Genomic DNA, 19808 nt, shown 5'->3' with positions numbered 1-19808 from the left:
TTATTGTTGCTGTCATTTTTAAAACTGCACAAACTTTTCCAAATCCTGTGCATTCTTCCCACCACTTTGAACATGAGCCAGCAATGTGCACTTGCAGCCCAGAAAGCCCATCGTATCCTAGGCTGCATAAAAAGAAGGGTGGCCAGCAGGTCGAGGGCATGATTCTGCCCCTCTACTCCACTCTCGTGAGACCCCACCTGGAGTACTGCCTCCAGCTCTGGGGTCTCCAGTACAAGAAAGACATGGACCTGTTAGAGCGAGTCTAGAGGAGGGCCACAAAAATGATCAGAGGGCTGGAACACCTCTCCTATGGATAAAGATTGAGGGAGTTGGGGTTGTTCAGCCTGGAGAAGAGAAGGCTCCAGGGAGACCTTATCATGGCCTTTCAATGTATAAAGGGGGCTTATAAGCAAGATGGAGAGAGACTTTTTACAAAGGCCTGTAGTGACAGGACAAGGGGCAGCGGTTTTAAACTGAAAGAGGGTAGATTTAGATTGGACAGAAGGAGGACATTTGTTATGATGAGGGTGGTGAGGCACTGGAACAGGTTGCCCAGAGAAGCTGTGGATGCCCCATCTGTGGAAGTGTTCAAGGTCAGGTTGGATGGGGCTTTGAGCAACCTGACCTAGTGAAAGGTGTCCCTGCCTATGGCAGGGGGGTTGCTCTAGGTGATCTCTAAAGGTCCCTTCCAACCCAAACCATTCCACAATTCTGTGATTCTGTGAGCCCTGGTCCTGATTATTTTAGCTATGGATAAATCACAAAAGTTATTTCTAACTATTGTGAAAGATATTCAGAACGTAGTTCAGAAATTGGGACAGCTGAATCAGCTACTATGTAAATTGATTGGTGCATCTGGGGGGGAAATGCCTCTCTGAGGAAGTGGCAATACCACAGCAGGGCAGCTGCAGAGATCGAGTACCCACTGAGGTTATTCATCAGTGCTTTAGGTTGATCTGGAGGTATGAGAGGGATAAAGTTACTTTGTAAGGTACTTTTTTGTTGTTGATGATGGTGAAGAATAACATTGTTTTATTCTGTAAAGCATTCTTTATATATGTGCATTTTTTTAATTCTCCCTTGTCCTCCTTTTGTTTTCTTAGGGCATTGCGTTTATTTTCTTCTGCACAAACTATCTGTAGATATTGTAAAAAAATCAAAGGATAGGTATTTATGGATAAAGAAGGTGGGCAATCTAGTTCTGAAGCTGAAATAATGTAGTAGAATACAATAATTTTATTTTTTTCCCAAATAGACAAATCAAAAGCAATGCCAGTTTTTCTCTCTGAAGATTGAATGGCAAAACACTCAGGAGACTTCTTCCTCCATCTTCCCTCTCCCTCCACTAGAAACGCTCCCTGTAAACCCCCTCAGGTCTTACATCCTGGGAGACCTAGTTTAAATAGGAAACTTTAATCAGAACCGAATAAAATATAAGATCCTAATCATATTTCCCTACAGCCTTTCCTCTGACCCTGAGGATAGCAAGATTGTGCCTTCTTAAAACAAGAGAATTAATGCTCCTCTTTCACAGAGATGCTGTCAGGAGAAATCTGTTGCGACTTAGAAGTATAGGCTGGCAGCCTGCCCTCTGAGCTCAAGAAGGCATGGCACCATGCCCAGACTCTTTTTCTCAGGGCTTCAACTTTCTTTCACATGGCTGTGCAAAACCTGTCAATACTTTCTCCTAACCTTGGTTCTCCTGCCGAAGACCCATCTGTACTACCTAGAGGTTTCTGTTCTGTTTTTTTCAACTTAGAATTCACTCCTGCTCCTCGTTGTCAGCTTTCTTGCTGTAGCCAATGCATCTTAGCATCTTAACCTTCTTACACAGACCAGCTTTCTTAATTCAGCTCAGCTGTTGGATGGCTTTTCCAACCTCGAAGTACTTTTTGATGAGCCTCAGGTAGGGGGTAGCTAATCCTCTGGTAATTGCTGGAATGATGGTTTGACTCGCCTTGTATGCTCAGCCATTCTGGAAATTGGCTGGATTGGATGCTTTGGTAATGCATGCTATAGAAATACCTTGAATTGGATTTTTTAGATGGGTTCAGTTTGCTATTAAGTGATTGGATTGTCAAAAGTTTTCATCATGCTATAAACAGTTTCCTTTCCAAAACATTATTTTTTTGACTCTAGTAAAAGGAATTAAGCTTTCTTGGGATTCTGTTCCTAATGAAGAAAAAAGATTAACAGCAAGCAAGGAGGTGACACTAAATAGTAAGGGAGGAAGGGAGAATACCATGCTGTTGGCATTTTAGAATGATCCAAAGTGAATACTCAGCCAGCCTGACAGACAATTGGAAGACAGAACTTTTAAATGTAACTGCCTTAGTTCTATTCATTTCATTTTCAAAATAAAACACTGAAAAGATTTTACAATATTGAAATTTGAAATAGTAATATATCCTCTATCTCTACAGATGGTAACTTTAAAACTAGTAAAATGTATACTATGTGATATATTAATATATGAGCTGTGCTTAGTAATTCAAAGAGGAAAATGTGCAGAAAGCTGATGCCAGTTAACAAAAGGTCTATCATAGACTCTTAAGCCTGCATCATCAAGACCTTTCTGACCGACGCTGCCAGTCCTGAAGTACTTTGTTTTATCTTTTTGCAATACTTGTATGGCGTATCTTGCTAGTTCTAGGCAGGACACAAAGGCAGATGGCACTGCAGCTACCTTCCTTGACAACATTAATGTGTCAGGTATCACATTTTCAGTTGAAACCGTTCCTCTGGCAAGGGAAACTGGAGCCAAAGAGAACACAGACTGCAATTCCACTTACAGGCTACTACAAACAAGAACTATCTCATGCATGTCACCCTGGGAGAGTTCAACATGAATTTTGACAGGGCTGCACTAGTAAAGGTCTTGGAGTCATCATCAACAATTCCCTGATATCATCAGCTTAGTGTGTAGCAGCATCAGCCAAAAAAGCTGTTTAAATCTTGGCATCGTCAGGAAGGGTATTGAGAACAAGACAGAGAATATCTGCTCTGTATTTTGCTGTGGTGTACAACTTCGGCGTGCCCAAATCTTGACAGTTGTGTGCAGGTCCGGTTTCCACACCCCAGGAAGGGTAGCAGAGGAACGGAGAGGGGCCACTACACTGATGAAGGGGAAGCAGCTGTCTTTGAGGACTAGCATCGCAGGGATTACTCGTTTTGAGCAGAAGACTAGTGGAGAAAATGAGTGAAGTTTTAACATCATAGGGGCAGAGCTGTTACTCACCAAATCTTGTAGTACTGGAACTGTGCGACATTTGAATTTAGGAGGAGATTGGCTTAAAACAGATGAAAGTGCTTTCTAACAGAGTTACAAATTTGGAATTTTTTGCCATAAGAGCTTGTGAATGCAGATACTATCACATTTTTAAAAATTTAAAAAAAGACAAATTCATGGGCAGTAGGCCCATAGACAGATACTACAGGGAATAGACAAAAGCATACTCTAGCATCCCTAGTTCTGTGATGGTCAATGCAGGGGATTATTTAGGGAATAAACTGAAGTGGGTGGGAGAAGAGAAGGCAGGAAGCCTTGGCTCATGCTCTCTCCCTTAGTAACTCCTCCAGTTGTCAGCGGCAGAGGCAAAACGTTGTGCTACGTCTTTTAGTGGTCTGAACCATTTTAATTTTATTTTTCCACGTTTCCTCACAGTGATCACAAAGGTTTTCTGATAAACTTGTCTGGATGAAAAGAAAAGGCTTGAAACTTAAATGCTGCTGACGGAATATGATAAGACAAAGTGATCTTCCTTTTGGCTGCCTCGGAAGATGCCAAGCCCAATTCTAGATGCTTCCTGTGGGGCTAACCTGCTTCAGCAGTCGATGAGAGAGGCTTTGTAAATTCAGAACTTCCCAATTGCCGCAGAGGGCTAACATTCGTTACAGGCATTGGGGAAGCTTTCACAGGCATCATGAGCATTTGATGTTCTGGACATCCTAAGGGAATCTCAACCTAAAACCTTTCAGTTTGACTCACACTCTTTACTGATTCACAAAAGCAAATCATGAGCAACTGATATCACTCTTGGCCAAAATAACCATTGCCTTTTGTAGTGAAACATTGTCCTTTCACTTAGAAACATACTGTATTCCAGATACTGAAGAAACTCACCTTAGATTCACAGGTTGTAGCCTATATAACTACCTCTTAATATCAAACCTTCCATTCCTGAGCAAGTTCACAGGGAGCAAGTTAGACAAAGAAAAATGTATTTATCTCCTAGAAGTTAAGTGAGCATGTAGTCTGAAGTGATTGAATTGCTGTAGTATAAAAATATACCATCAGCCAAAATAACTGTATGTGTTTGTAGGCTTTCTAAATGCAAAGTAAAATGCAGTGGAAGTCAGTGTGAAAGGCTAAAACCTTGCACATACAGTTAACTAGGGGACAGGCATCAGGTTATAGTACTTTATTTAATAATTTTGATCACATGTTCATGCCAGAATATGCTAGACTTCACCACTCTAAAACTGCTTATAAGGTACAAATTTATTGTTTTGGGGTTTTTTATGTTTTTTTGCATGTTTGTTAGGGGTGTGGGGTTTTGTTTTGTTTTGTTTCTGCGAACTACTAGAGGCAGCTACCTCTTTCTTATAGTGAGTTGTGGTATAGCAATTCACACTATTGACCCTGAGATGTCTATTTTTCAAATGTCTCTATGAGAGTATCAGGTTCTAAACAAATTCTCAGTTAATGATGAACATCCTTCCCTGGAAGGGAACATAGAATGAGTAGCTGCAAAGTCCTTCAGCTGTGGAGCTCCTTAAGAATCGGTTGTCCCATAGATGCTTTTTAGCAGTCAGCTGACAGCACAGACTTCAGCATCAGCAATACGAAAACTAAGCAAGGGGTCTTTGCCCTACGTGATGTGACACTCATTTGCTTGGTTGAATCAGTGTTATTGGCATCTTATTATTGATAAAAATCAGTTCATAAATGGAGGACAATTGTTTGAAACTAAATACACAGGTGTTATGGGTGGGAGGAAAAAACGGGGTTTTGCAGCATTTACATTCATGGTGTATTCCTTCATGTGGAAGACATGTCTCCAGAAATGTGACCGAGTATGGATGGCTGAAGTACATGCCTTCATTAAAATAAGCTGTTACAAATGTCTCAGACTAGCACGTACCCTCGCAGAGACTTCTGCAACCATCTTAGGATATTCGTACTAAGGTTGGTTCTTGGTTTGGACTCAGGCCGTCCAAGAGACTATTTGAGCCTTTAGGATGAAGATGATAGCTGTGTGTTTCCACTGTATAAGATAACTTCGTTCAACAAATTTGAAGTCTAGTGTCAACAAAGCTTGTCTGTATGGGAGGCAGAATGCATGGGGTGATGTGAAGTACCCAGGGATCTGAGAGCCGTCACAAACTAGGGATCATCTTTCTTGATCCATGCTTGTGAGCTCCTGTACAGCATAAAATGTGGACTACAGTCAAGAATCAACCTTACCTCCTCTTCACTCACTTAAAAAGAAGCAGACTGTTGAGACTGCTGTTGTTTACTTTGTATCACTAAGGCAATTTCTTTTATTACTGCCTCCTTTCTATATTCTTCTTGCACACACAGCGTAAGTTCTGTTATGACATTATAGTTGTATGCAATATCTGCATATTTTCCCAATGTGATCATTTGAGTCTACTGAGATCTGGTTTTTACTTCCGAGTTTTTATGAAAGACAATAAATATATTTTAAAAAACCTAAATAAATACCAATTTTACTTGTGGGACATAGAACTGTAATTCTATCTCTCACAATTTCATTTTGCTTGTTCTTTTGGGACCAGTTTCAAGATATTAACCATCCACCTGGGTTGCGTACGTAGTAAAAGAGTAAAACCTCTAGTATTCACTGAACAGTGAGATTATAACTTTATCTATCTATCTGCTTTAAACCATGTGCAAACAGAGCTAATTTTGATGCTGACACTATTCACTTACTGCATTGCTATCTCATTACAGAAAGACTAATGGCATGTAAGGGTCTCTTTGCTTGTTTTGATGGAGATTTGTATAATATGATTGTTTTCCAACTTTCCCGTGTCTTTTATTTACCGATAAATTATTACTTGGTTGCTGCAGACAAACAGAATCCTTATTCCTGATTTGAAAAGGACGGTTTTAAAATCATGCTTCTTTCTTTATCTGTGTTGTTTTTTTGTTTAACTTGTTTAAAATAAAAGAAAGCACAAGAGGAAAGGCATGAATTATGTAAGAACAAAACTGAAAGCATGCAATGCTCATGTGAAGAAAGAGCTGAGAACTAAACCAGATTGTCACTTAAGAAAAGGCTACTTTTGAACATTGACGTTACCACGACAAACAACAGGGTGTAGTTAGTACGTTGCAGTGGTCTATGACTGCAGTCCTCATAGGAAACTGGGAAAAGGAGAGATGAGTAAAACTAGTAAGCTGCTGTTTTCAGTAAGGACTAAATAAGTCTAACTGAGGGAAAAATAAGGCTCATTTCAGTATTAGCATGAGTAGTTTTCCCCAAAGTCTGCTTCCAGTTATATTCAGATATCATTGCTATGCATGTATCTCAGGTGGGAGAGCTATGCATCTATCTCAGGTGGGAGGTCCTACAGTGTGCTGTGTGGAAGCTTGAAAGGGGAAGATCGATATTTACAAAGTAGTGGGGAGAAGGAGTTGACCAAGACTGACTTATGGCTGCATTTTTCTCCTGACTTTACCCCTTCATGCTAAACGAACTTTACCACAAAACAAGTTTTCCAAAGTTGGGGTCAAGCTGGTGGCCGAAGGAAGCGCTGGAAGCTTGGCAGCCCCTAGCTCCAGGTCTTGGTTGCCCCTGCCCCGGTGTGCACAGGCTGCGCACAGCCGGCGGCATCCCCTCCCTATCTGCTCCCACCAGTGAAAGCAGACGGCAACGGGCAACTATTCCTGCTCCCAGCCTGACGTACCTGCTGTCCATGCACTCCACTGAAGCTCTGTGCCATCATTCCTCTTTTTGCCTTTCACCTGCATAAAATCTGTTTGGTCCTGTGTCCTGAGGGTGGATTTTATCCTGCAGAACAGTAGAGCGCCTGCACGTGCTCCTGCAGTTCATACAGTTTGGGACATTGCTTTCCTAGCAACACCAACCAGTGCTCACTGCCAAAATGCCAGCTGAAAGGCATGTAGCCAGTTGTTTGCTGAAGTCTGTCAAGATGGTCTGGACAGTTTTTGTGACTTTTTGCAAAATCTCTATAAAACGGCCTCACTTCGACAGCCTTGGATGAGGGGCAGCAGCCCCTGCAGTTATGTTGGGAGGGGGCAAAAGATCAAGATCTGGGAAAGCAGCAGCCCCTTAAATCTGGGACAGCAGCAGTGGAAGCTGGGGGAAGATGCCTGCACAGTCCAGTAAAGGTATCAGCAGAACAAATCCCAGATTTTCCATGTGCAGATGGTCATAGCACATATAGCATCCATGCTGTTTTCCAGCCATCTATTAATTTGTTATCTTTACTTTGTGCTGACACTTTAAAGGTCATAAAGAATGGCTAAATCCTTTTAGACAGCTGTGTACGTATCTGGTGCTAGACAAGTAATGGAAGTCATAACTACCTTGCCCTAGAGCTGTTAGCTGAGCTGTGTGCATATAAACTTTGGGAGAATACTTGGTGTGTGTTAGAAATGGATTTTGAATCTTTATCATCTGTTTCTGCAAAACATAAAATCTTAAAAGCAGCCAATACTATCTTGTAAATATTAATTACAAAGAGTTCTCCTTCCTTTATCTATCCTCTATCTCTCTGAAGGAGGAGCCGTAAACACAGTTAGTGTAAATGATGTAGGCTCAAAAGAAAAGGAATTTTTCAAAATCTGTGTGTTATTCTTCATCTCTTATCAACTTAGTGACTTTAAATTAGAAACATTGTGCCACTGCAGCATTGTACTGAGGGAGGGACAGTGAAGGATTTGTGATTTTTTTTTTGTTTTAGGCCTCTTCCTGCACTTCCAGAAGTTGATGTGAAATTTGCCAGTCATAGGTTTCAGTGCTTACAAGGTGGCCAGATCCTTGCACTGTAATTTAGCATAGCATAATCCTAGTCATAAGCAGATGAATCCAATTTCGTCATCAAGTAGGAGCCTTAAATTCATAGAATTATGGTATAAAATTCCACGTACGTCACGTGCTCTGGCTTGTCTGTTATTCTTTCTGTTTTAAACCTCTGAACTTCTTGCCTCAGTTACATCAACATGGAAATTTCTTAAATGAGATTTCTGTCATTCATTTTTTTTTTAATGTTATTCATCTGAATTTCTAGTTTCTGTCTTGTAGAAATAACTGATACTTGGAGGCAAACATGGTTAAATGTGACACAGATTTACTTCAGAAAATTATCACCATGACTCAAAGGATCCAGAGTACCTCACCCTGGAAAAATTTTTCCATTCTGAAAAATGCGATATACATATGTTTTTAAAGTAGGCACTCAGCATGGCACTTAAATTGCAAATCATATATTCCTTGAGTTTGTCATCTTTATGGAGATGAGGATTTCAGTTAGTAACAGCTCCAAAAATTCATTACATCTTTTTGATATGAATGTTATTGTATCAAGTTATTTTGGAATTGAAAAGGTTATTAGATTAGATTGGATAGCTGGATAGTTTCATATTGTTCGATTTTTCAGGTGCACTGTACACTTCCTAGCTTTTTATCAGCCTATGTTTACTCACATATTTTAAACATCCATGTAAGTTTTGTGAAAAGAAAGCACCAATTTTGAAAATACTTTAATTTTTATCAGGACATTTAAATTTACATATCCAACAGAGTCTGTGTGTGTGTCCACATGTGTGGAAGAACTGCCGTGTGGAATACAGCCTAAGACCTGCTAGGTGCTGATCCTATCTCCAGCAATGGTATGAAGCTGATACTTAAGAAGGGAATATAGAAACAGCGCTTGTGTACAGGGATTATTTTTCTTTTCGGGGCTCCATCCAGGTCATAGTACCTGGATACCTAAAAGCTATTCATAGATGTATTTCTTTAATCCCTCATAGACATATTTCTTTAATCCCATTTACTTTTAGCATGCACAAAATCCTCTGTCAAAAAGTTCCAAAATTTAATGATGTGCCATGAAAAAACCCGCAGTTTTATTGTAAACTTCCTGCCTGATACTTAAGGGCACCGCTTGTTTTTTATATTATGAAAACCAAGAAAAAATATTGCCCTATTTACTGGTATTTCCATATTCACTGTGTCTTTCTGAAAATAAGTGTATTACCCCATTTTATTCTATCTCAGTATTGAAGTTGCATTGTGCTTGGACTATATGTACCTTTTCTTTACTTTCTGTAGTTATGCTATGTTTGTGTGGTTGGAGTGATCCAAACTGCACAGAGTATACAAGATGTGAACATATTCTGGATTTATGGAGTGTGTACTAATAAAAACCACAATATTAACAGAGTGAGTTAAAAGTAAGTACAGAATATTAAGTTGAAATATTAGCATAAAATAATGACTTCGGTACAAGAGCCTAGCCAGGTATGAGTAAAGCTCCAATCCTGTGATTATGCCCTTGTAGTCTCCCCAACAAGGCCTTCGAGGTTCTTAGTCAGTGAGTGGCAGAAGCTGGACCCAGTTACTCTAGAGACCAAGGTGAGTTATGGCTTTTGAATCTGTTTGTATATCTGAGTCTGGCCAGATCTAAGACCAGACTTAGGGAAACATTTAGTAGACTTGGATTTGATATTGTCATGTGGGTCTATTTCAAAATGAATGAGAGTATTGCATTAGGTTTATTATTCATGTTAGGTTCCTCATGCATTCGATTTTTTAAACGTACGTGTTAGAAACTGGGTTTCCCAAGCAGCTGTGGCCACCTTGTGGATTCTGCAAAAGAAAATTATATTTTATATTATCAGAGAGTAGCTAGGACAGTTTTGATAGTTAAAAACAATTCTCATTGTCTTATTGGTCCTGATTAATAACTTTCAGTCAACACTTCTTTTTTGTTAGAAATGTATTATTGTTAGTAGATGTAGTAGTAGTACTATTGCTACTACTTCTACTACTAAAACTGGGAAATATCTGCTTTCCATTATAATGTTACCATTTTTTCATCAAAAGATTCTTGAAATTGGTAAAGTTTTGCTGGAAAGGGGGAGGAGAGAATCATTTCAGTGATGCTGTAGGTCTTTCTTGGAATTGCAGTTCTTTAATATCTCCTTTACTTCTTAAAAATAGATTTCTGGGAAAGAACACAATGAAGGTATGGTGAGTTGACCTTGTCTGCCTGCCAGATGCCCACCCAGCTGCTCTCTCACTTGCCTTTTTCAACAGAAGAGGGAGAAAATGAGACAATAAGATGAAAAATCTTGTTGGTCTAGATAAGGACAGGGAGATCACTTACCAGTTACCATCATTGGCACAACAGACCGTGATGCCACCCCAGCAGTCTACCCCGCTGCCAGCACCTTGCCATGTAAATCCAATAAAGAAGGCAGAAGATGTCTTTAAAATAAAGCATAGAGCTGACATGAAAACAAATAGATATGAATTACCCCTTAACATATAAAGGCTTGAAATTAAAGATTTCCAGATTGAGTTGGTTGAAAGCTGGTATTGTCAGTCTGTGAAAAAACTCTGATTTTGCAAAATCTTGATTGTATTCTAGACAGGCCATGCAAAATAAATATACTTTTTTGTCACCCCAGATCCAATTTGGAAATGCTGATGTGCAAAGGTTTGGTTTATTTTGAAAACACATACCCTACTGAGATTCCACATGGTTGCAATCTTTTTCCCATAGACAGTGCTCGGGATAAGAGCATCCCTGGAGAGGCTCTGCTCTGTGCCCTGCTTCTGAGCCAAGGAGCCTGGGGGGGCCCTGAGCAGAGACTCTCCACTCAGAAATCAGAACGTGTATCAGAAAGTATATGGGTCCTTTAGGAGAACGGTTCTGTGGGAAGATGAAACACAAATGGTAGCTTTTAACAACTAATTTAAAAAAGCCTGAATAAAGTTGTGCCCTGGAAGTAGGGAGAAGAAAGTCCTTCAGAAGACAAGCAGAGGGCAGATCCTGTAGTGGAGAAGGCAGTTCATCTGAACAGGCAGAAGAGGACTGCTGCCTGTGAAGGAGGACAGAGGCTTTCTGTTCTTGCTGACCAGACAGTTTCCTTGTTCGGTGTTGACTTGACATCTGCTTGACTGGATGTAGGAGGTTGCTTACTGAGTCAGTTCAACTCACCAAACTGGCGGTTAGCTAACTGGTCCTAGCCCCCTACCCCCAAGACAAAAACCAAAACAGTTTTCTATGATGTGAGGATAATGTGTCGAATCACTTCAGTGAGAGATCAGTAAGCATCTGAGCTGGTGCAAGAGGGGAGGTGATGTTACATTACTGGGAGAGGGAACAGGGAGTGTGAAAAGCAGGGGCAAATGAGGCAAAGCAGGATATTCCCCTTCCAGTATTAGCCTCCTTGGCAGGCCTGCTCTGTTGCAGCATTTAACTCTATGCTGAGAACGGCACCAGCATGTGTGAAACTCGTTGGCCTGGTTAATGGAGCCTCAAGTGGCTCAGGCTGTGCAGCCAGAACAGGTTCCTCCTCATGTGCGGGTCTCCCAGAGCTGTCAGGCCTCTGGACACCCGCAGCCAAGATAATTAAAAGCTTCGGGATCTCTGGCACTGATACAGGTTACGTAGCGGGGATGTCCAAGGTCCTTGCTCACGGCTAGCTACCCAAACTTTGGGGACATTGGTACTCCAGGCTTCCAGCCACCTACTTCGATTCTTTGAAAGCTAAATCCAAGGAGGTTTATTAAATCAGATTAGATTCACAGAATCACAGAATCGTATAGGTTGGAAAAGACCTTTAAGGTCATCAAGTCCAACCGTAAGCCTAACACTACCAAGACCACCACTACACCATGTCCCTAAGCACCTCATCCAAACCTCTTTTAAATACCTCCCGGGATGGTGACTCAACCACTTCCCTGGGCAGCCTGTTCCAATGCTGGATAACCCTTTCAGTGAAGTAAAATTTCCTAATATCCAGTCTAAACCTCCCCTGGCGCAACTTGAGGCCATTTCCTCTCGTCCTATCACTTGTTACCTGGGAGAAGAGACCGACCCCCACCTCTCTACAACCTCCTTTCAGGTAGTTGTAGAGAGCGATAAGGTCTCCCCTCAGCCTCCTCTTCTCCAGGCTAAACAACCCCAGTTCCCTCAGCCGCTCCTCATCAGACTTGTGCTCCAGACCCTTCACCAGCTTTGTTGCCCTTCTCTGGACACGCTCCAGCACCTCAATGTCTCTCTTGTAGTGAGGGGCCCAAAACTGTACACAGGATTCGAGGTGCGGCCTCACCAGTGCCGAGTACAGGGGCACAATCACTTCCCTAATCCTGCTGGCCACACTATTTCTGATACAAGCCAGGATGCCATTGGCTTTCTTGGCCACCTGGGCACACTGCTGGCTCATATTCAGCCAGCTGTCGACCAACACCCCCAGGTCCTTCTCTGCTGGGCAGCTTTCCAGCCACTCTTCCCCAAGCCTGTAGGGTTGCCTGGGGTTGTTGTGGCCCAAGTGCAGGACCTTGCACTTGGCCTTGTTAAACCTCATACAATTGGCCTCGGCCCATTGATCCAGCCTGTCCAGGTCCCTCTGTAGAGCCTTCCTACCCTCAAGCAGATCAACACTCCTGCACAATTTGGTGTCGTCTGCAAACTTAGGGTGCACTTGATCCCTTCATCCAGGTCATTGATAAAGATATTAAACAGAACTGGCCCCAGCACAGAGCCCTGGGGAACACCGCTTGCGACCGGCCACCAACTGGAGCTGATGGCTCATTCAGCTGATGGCTGTTTCCAGTGTGACTCTTGTTTTGCCAGAGAATTTCTGAGTGGCTCCATTTCTAACCATAAAAGTGAGTATTCATAAAGCCAGTCTGAAGTGGCTGCTGAACTGGAATAGTGGGGGCAAAAAATAGTTTGAAGATGTAATTTGAAATTAATATAAAGCCCGTTATCCAAAAAAAAATGGACAAGGTGATACAGGTATTACTTATCTTACTACCTTGTGTGATGTACTTCTCTCAAGGTTGCACCACAGCGATGGGCTGTTCTCATATGACACTGTAGGTAATGGAGAGCTGTGTCTTGGTAAGGCCAGACGGATATAAAGCAACTCATCAGCAACTCAAATAGGGTGCTACATTAGGGATATACCAGGAAAAGACGTTTAGGTTTTGGTTTGGTTTTTTGGGTTTTTTTTGTTTTCGTTTGGGTTTTTGGGGGGTTTGTTTTTTTTTTTTTGTTTTGTTTTGTTTTTTTTTTTTTTTTAAATTTGTGGTGTACTGTAAATTGAAAATAAAACCCAACGCCAACCACTTTTTGTTCATTTATTTCTTTTATCCTTATCTGCAATCTTATGTTGCAACCCCTGTATATTTTTGCTGTTTCTTCTTTTTAATTTATGCATGTCCTGCTCTTATTAATTTAGATGATTACTAATTTCAAATTCACTTATGGTCTAGAGGCTTTTCTATAACTGCAAAGCTAAATTTTTTTTATCAGAAGAACTCTTTTTCCCTACATTTCACTCATGAGCTCGTCAGCCATAACTGCTTCACATTTTATTACAACTCTCTTAGAAGATGGTTTTACTGATTTTCAGATCTCTGAGGTTCTTCACCTTAGCTGACATGTTAAAAAGTTCTTAATTGGGCAGCTTTAATAGGTTATTTTACTATGCCTTATTATACTTGATAAGACATTTTTTATCTTCCTAGGCTTTGCTTCCTGAATTCTGTTTGATTGAATAAAATGGTTTATTTTTCCTTATATTTCCATTAAATTAGTTCATTCATGAAATATAAATCAGGCTTACATATTTTTCTTGAGTCTCAGTTCCAAGGAAGAGCTCAAGATGCAATTTGATGGCTCAGAGAGCATATTTGTAAGTCATTCTCACACTAGAAAGAGAGCTCATGTATCAAACTGACAATATATAAAAGGTAATATTCCAATATTCTTCCATTAAGAAATGCCTTTCTTAAGACTTCTTGAATTTCAATAAGAACTTCAATAAAAAAACCAAAGCTTGATGATTTTTGATAAATGTGCACTATCCTACCCAAAGATTTTTTAAAAAGGTTGAAAAGTTAACCATACAAACACGCCTAGACCCAGATCCTGCTGGATCCAGCAGACATAATTTGCCTTAGGTTAGATGAATTTAAATATGTATCGTAAAAGCAGCATTATCAGTATAAACTCATGTGGTGGATTCCTCTTAATTGGTACCTTCCTTCTGGTAGATCAGAGGCTTATGTGAAGCATTTAACACATGCACAAACTTCCATTAATACTGAGAGAGTTTTCTGGTACAATTTGGCCTTTAAGAAAGTTTGTTATAAATGCAGTGGCAAGCAGCAAGCAGTGTTAGGAAGAACATTTAAAGAATGGTGTGAGATAGTAATCATAAATAATATTGCAATCTGCTTCACGAACAGTCTTATCATTTGTCTGTATGTTTTCCTTCCCAGTGTTTAATGCTGTGGACATGTTTTCTGCTGCTTGTTCATTGTACTTTAATATTATGCCAAGTTTTCTTTCTTAGTAGTAGTAGTGTGTTTCTAACAACTTACCACAGTTTTAACTATGGCGTTATTGTCTTTTATTCAGGAGGTTTTGGGTTTTTGGGCCCAGCACTGGACACTTGTGGCTTTATCTCTAGAGCAGTATGGACAGGAGCATAAAAATGTTGGCAATTAAGTGGAAGAGCTCAAAACAGTCTGCTGAGGCAGGACATGTGCTAGCACAATGAATTTGGAATCACTTTTTGGGGGGGGAGTGGAGGTAAGGGGAGTCTATCCTTTCCATCTTTGCATTACATGAGTTCAAAGGGAGACTGATCGAGCGCTCTGAAGAGGAATCCATTAGGTGCTACTCAGTAGAGAGACCATATAAGGCTCAGGAAATGCTATGAAAATAGCTGAAGACTAGGTGAGTAACAGGGGAAGAATGAATGCTTGCCCTGCTTTTACTTTTTCTTAGACTGATGGCCCCAGCTGGAGCTAGATAGGGGGCTAAATAGCTCAGTATAGTGACAGTGACATACCTGTGTGCCCCCAAAAGAAGCAAGGACAATTACGAGAGGGGAGGAGATAATGATTCTTCTCATTCCTTAGGGCACACTTCATCTTGCGCGGGTTGTTCAAAATGCAAATTTTTGATGAAAATTATCCACTGCAGTTGTTCTTCAATAGAACTTTCTCAGAAATGTTATTAAAATAATCTCTGCAACTCTGTCTACCTCTGAGCACTTCATTCTGAGCTTCCCATGCATGTATAACTCATACATAAAAGGCTTGTGTAATAATTTCAATTTTGTGGAAGACAACTGAGGTGCAGTGAAATGACTTGTCTGAAGTCATGCAAGAAGTTTGTAGCAGAGTGAAGGAATTAGGGAATTTAAGGAGTATATAAACTAGTTGGAACTCACTCAGTTATGCATATGTTTATGCTGCACATTGCTGGTAGTCTGTAATTCAGATGCTGGCTAAAGCAGGCTTCTGGAAATGAATCCTGATGAATAAAGCAAAGATGCCCAATTTAGTCTCAGGCAAAAGAGGAATTACAATTAATAGAGTTAGACCTTTAGATGACGTTTCCTGAAAAAGCAAGCAGTGTGGAAAATACATTCCTGACCCTGAACTTAGCTTGAAGGGGAGCTCTCAAACAAATAGGACTTAATTTAAAAGCATCAAGATGGCAATTCCTAAGATACTGTCCCGAACAACTGTTCTTAAAGGATGCATTCAAATGTATAGGAGTGCAAAAATGTCAAATTTTTTTCTTTTTATGCTAGCCTTGAGAGAAGTCTTTTGCTGAAAGATTTAAGTGTATGGTCCTTCCTCCAGAAATACATGCTTGTTGAGTGTAAGACAAATACCAGCCTGGAAGCAAAGTAGTGTTCTATAAAATTGTCAGTGGAGAGGAAAAAGTATGTAATATTTTATATATAAACTGCTTAAATTCCTGCCTGCTGAAATGTGGCTCAAGATGAGACATGAAGCAGTTTGGAAGCTCAGGTGTACTTGTGTCACTTCGGATTCTTATTCTTGCAGTAGAATTGCTCGGTGGAAAACAGCATGACAATAATAAGGGTCTCACTCAGATTGTGGAGTCAAATGTTGATCCTTATTTATCACTGTTAAATAACAGAATGGAAGCAGTGAAGCACAAATTCTCAGCTGATTACATCTTTTTTGATAGCTGAAGAGAAAGATGCCTGTGCCATTAGAAATTGATGCTGCGGTCCCTAGAAACTTGGAAGTTTTTTGTGAAAAGCAGAGAAGGGAAAAATAAAAGCTGACTGTGGCTTGGAATCCCAGACATCGGCACCAGATAATCAAAATGATGCTATGCATAATTACAAAACTGGGACTGAAACAACAGTGAGATGCCATTAAGTCATCTTTTTCTCTCAGTACTCTCTACCGTTGTCTCACTTGGATGCTCCTACATACCTTTGGATGTAGCTGTCTGCACAAACACTTTGGCAGTGAGGAAAGCTTGGGTGGAAGGGAACAGAGGTTGAATGAGGCATAGCTTGTCAAGCTGTTGATATTATGCTTGACTGAATAATCTTGTGTTGTAGCATTCCCACAGTCCTGCTCTCTTAATTGTTTAGGTTAGCAACCTGGCCAGAATATGCTGTCATTCCCTTCTAGGCAATGTACTTGAGTGTATTCCTCAGGGGAAGGGTTATTGTACACTCAGGTTTTATCCCATTGCATAGTAAGAATGTAGCAGAGGTTCTTACCAAGACCCAAGTGCCAGGACATGCTCCTATATTTTGCAGTTCTGACATAGTCTCTCTATTTTCCTTGATAATTTAATCATTCCTTATATGAATCTTGTCTATTGCCTATGATTAAGAAAGGAACAGGCAATGGTAACTGTGGAAGAGAGGCACAGCCAGTAAGACACTTGTTCCTTCATTGGGTTCTTTCTCCGGAGCAGTTGTGAGAAAGTTTTTCTTGGGAGTTTTGGATGATTGCACAATAGAAACTAACAGGGGGGTGAGGGGCGAGTTACACTGTGTACTGTTAAATCAAAGTGGAAACTCTCAGGAAGGAGGATTTTTAAGTTGCTCCCTCCAACTTTCTTTTTAGCGACCCTGTCAAAGTGCTAGACTGTTTCCTTGCTAATCAGGCTAGGTTATATCCCATGTCATCAACTTTGCATAAGCTTTTCTTTGACACCAGCATTCATGTGCTCCATGTTCTTCTGGCTAGCTAAACATTTAATCAACTATGCTTCAACAGTTTAATGATACCTTGGTTTTGCTATTACAGTTTTGCAATCATTTTATCAAAATGTCTGGGACTAAGTAAACTTGAGACCCAGACCATGTGTCACTGTCCAAAAAGCAGTCAATCTTTATAACCCATTTTCCAATTATGCACAGTCAATATCCATTTTCCTAGTTAAGAAAAAACTGTTTTATACTACTTGGATAGGAAGTAAACAATTTGTCTTGCAATAAATTTGTTTCAAGTGTTCATATTCTCTTCTGTTTGCCTAGAGGTCAAAAGAGGGCTATGAAGAGCTGTGCCTTTAAAGAGGCTTTTATTAGAGCTAATAAGGATATCATAGAATCATAGAATGGTTTGAGTTGGAAGGGACCTTAAAGACCACCTAGTTCCAACCCCCCTGCCATGGGCAGGGACACCTTCCACTAGACCAGGTTGCTCAAAGCCCCATCCAACCTGGCCTTGAACACTTCCAGGGAGGGGACATCCACAACTCCTCTGGGCAACCTGTTCCAGTGCCTCACCACCTTCAGAGTGAAGAATTTCTTCCTTATATCTAATCTAGATCTACTGTCTTTCAGTTTAAAGCCATTATCCCTTGTCCTATTGCTACAGGCCCTTGTAAAAAGTCCCTCTCCAGCTTTCTTGTAGGCCCCCTTCAGGTACTGGAAGGCTGCTATAAGGTCTCCCCAGAGCCTTCTCTTCTCCAGGCTGAACAACCCCAACTCTCTCAGCCTGTCCTCATAGGAGAGGTGTTCCAGCCCTCTGGTCATTTTCGTGGCTCTTCTCTGGACTCGCTCCAACAGGTCCATGTCCTTCTTATGCTGGGGGCCCCAGAGCTGGACGCAGCACTCCAGGTGGGGTCTCACGAGAGCGGAGTAGAGGGGCAGAATCACCCTCATATAACATATCACAAGATATGTTCTATCTCACATAACATGAGATAACATATCACAAGGTATGTTATTGTATTGTACAGAGGCTTTTCTGTGAGTGCAGGTCAATGGTAATCCAGGCACTGCATGAAGTTAGGTTCTGTCAGGCTTGCTGTCTCAGAGCAACTATTGGCACATAAAAAATAATAGTAAATACTCTTTCCTGTCGCATGTAGTTTTCTTTTAAACACCTATAGTAGGTACTACAAAATGCAGGTTAAAGCTGTCCATGTGTATTTTCCCGCCGTTTGATTTTTTATTTTTTTTTTTAGCTGAGCACTACCTTACTTTTTCCTTTCATTTTCCCTTTGTATATGACAAATGAATATCACTTTCAAGAATTTTTCTCAAAGATACACTAGGACTCTTTCAGTCTTTGTTTGGAGCCAACAGGGAGTGTTTCACTCCGAAGTGTAGTGCTTGGGCTCATACTTTAGAAAGATGAAAAACAGATTTAAAGATGCTTCCCATAAGCTTGCCTGCTGCCATTTTCCATGGCAATTCATTAGGTGCTAGGAAAATGTAAATGGGCCCTTTGGAGCTATTACTTTTGACAGCCTTATGCTGGAATTTTGTCTTAAAAGTGCTACACAATGCAAAGTTATCTTACGTGGATGCGGTTTGGCATATTTTAAGGTTTTGTGTTTGCTTTTTGTGTCAAAAAGACTTCTAGAAAAATAGCAAAGAAAACAGCCATTTATCACATCTTTGGCAAACACTTCCCTCCCTTTTTGTTTTAGATAGCAAGCTAAAAAGCTTGTATTGTTACTTTGGCTTGTGATGTTCACTCAGTCATTGTTATTTAATAAAGTTGCATCTAGATGATTATTTTTGTATGTAACCAGATTTTTACGCTCATAAAAGAATGTTCTTGGTATTTGTAAAACTGAACCAGTGATATAGTACGTGATTTTTATGGCTATATAATCAGAAGAGCTTTGGAGTAGGACTGTTTCTGCAAAGGTGTTTTTAATGAGGGAACGGATTTTTTTTTTTTCCTAAATCAAAACTCTCTTACCTGTTCTATTGTTTTATCTTTCTGTGATGGCACTTCTCAAAGAAAATGTGAGTTTGTGTGTATTTCAGTTACCTTAAAGAGTCAGTTCACCTCCTGGTTCAATGTGATTTTTTTTCTTTTAAATAGACTTCTAATGCAGGTATAATTGTGTTAGCAGTGTTCTTTGTGCTACAGCTCAGTTTAGAACTCACAACAGTGTTTTCAAAGCCAAAACTGCATTCTCTTCTTCTTTTGGCACGACTGTACAGAAAATAGTATCTTTTGTTAATGAAAAGTGTTAGAAATGTGCCACAGTGTGACTGTAGAATGCTGTGAAACTGTCACTGGGGCAGTCCGTGGGTCATGCTGGGTTTCTTTGTTTTGTTTTGTTTTGAATTCTCTTTTCTTTTGAGTACTCTCTGACTTTGGCCCATCGTATTTTTTTAAACAAGATCCAGGCACTAGACTCTTTCAAGCCAAGCCAGGAAAGTGGTTCCCAATGGGAATATTTGTGTTCTGTTTAAACCTACTCACCCAGAACACAGTAAGGGGGTCACTCCTAGTCCAATATTTCTTTCAGAGTGC

At 40.5% G+C, this 19808-nt stretch overlaps 1 protein-coding gene across 2 annotated transcripts in view; it reads left to right on the top strand.

Moving 5' to 3' along the window:
• MYO16 (myosin XVI) overlaps window positions 1-19808 on the top strand; it is a 400031-nt gene that overhangs the window by 39174 nt on the left and 341049 nt on the right. The gene's annotated exons all lie outside the window — the stretch shown is intronic.

The sequence above is a fragment of the Ciconia boyciana genome, chromosome 1 (assembly GCF_034638445.1).
Source record: "Ciconia boyciana chromosome 1, ASM3463844v1, whole genome shotgun sequence".
Lineage (NCBI taxonomy): Eukaryota > Metazoa > Chordata > Aves > Ciconiiformes > Ciconiidae > Ciconia > Ciconia boyciana.
The sequence above is the reverse complement of the archived record's forward strand: the minus strand, read 5'-3'. Positions and strand labels throughout refer to the sequence as shown.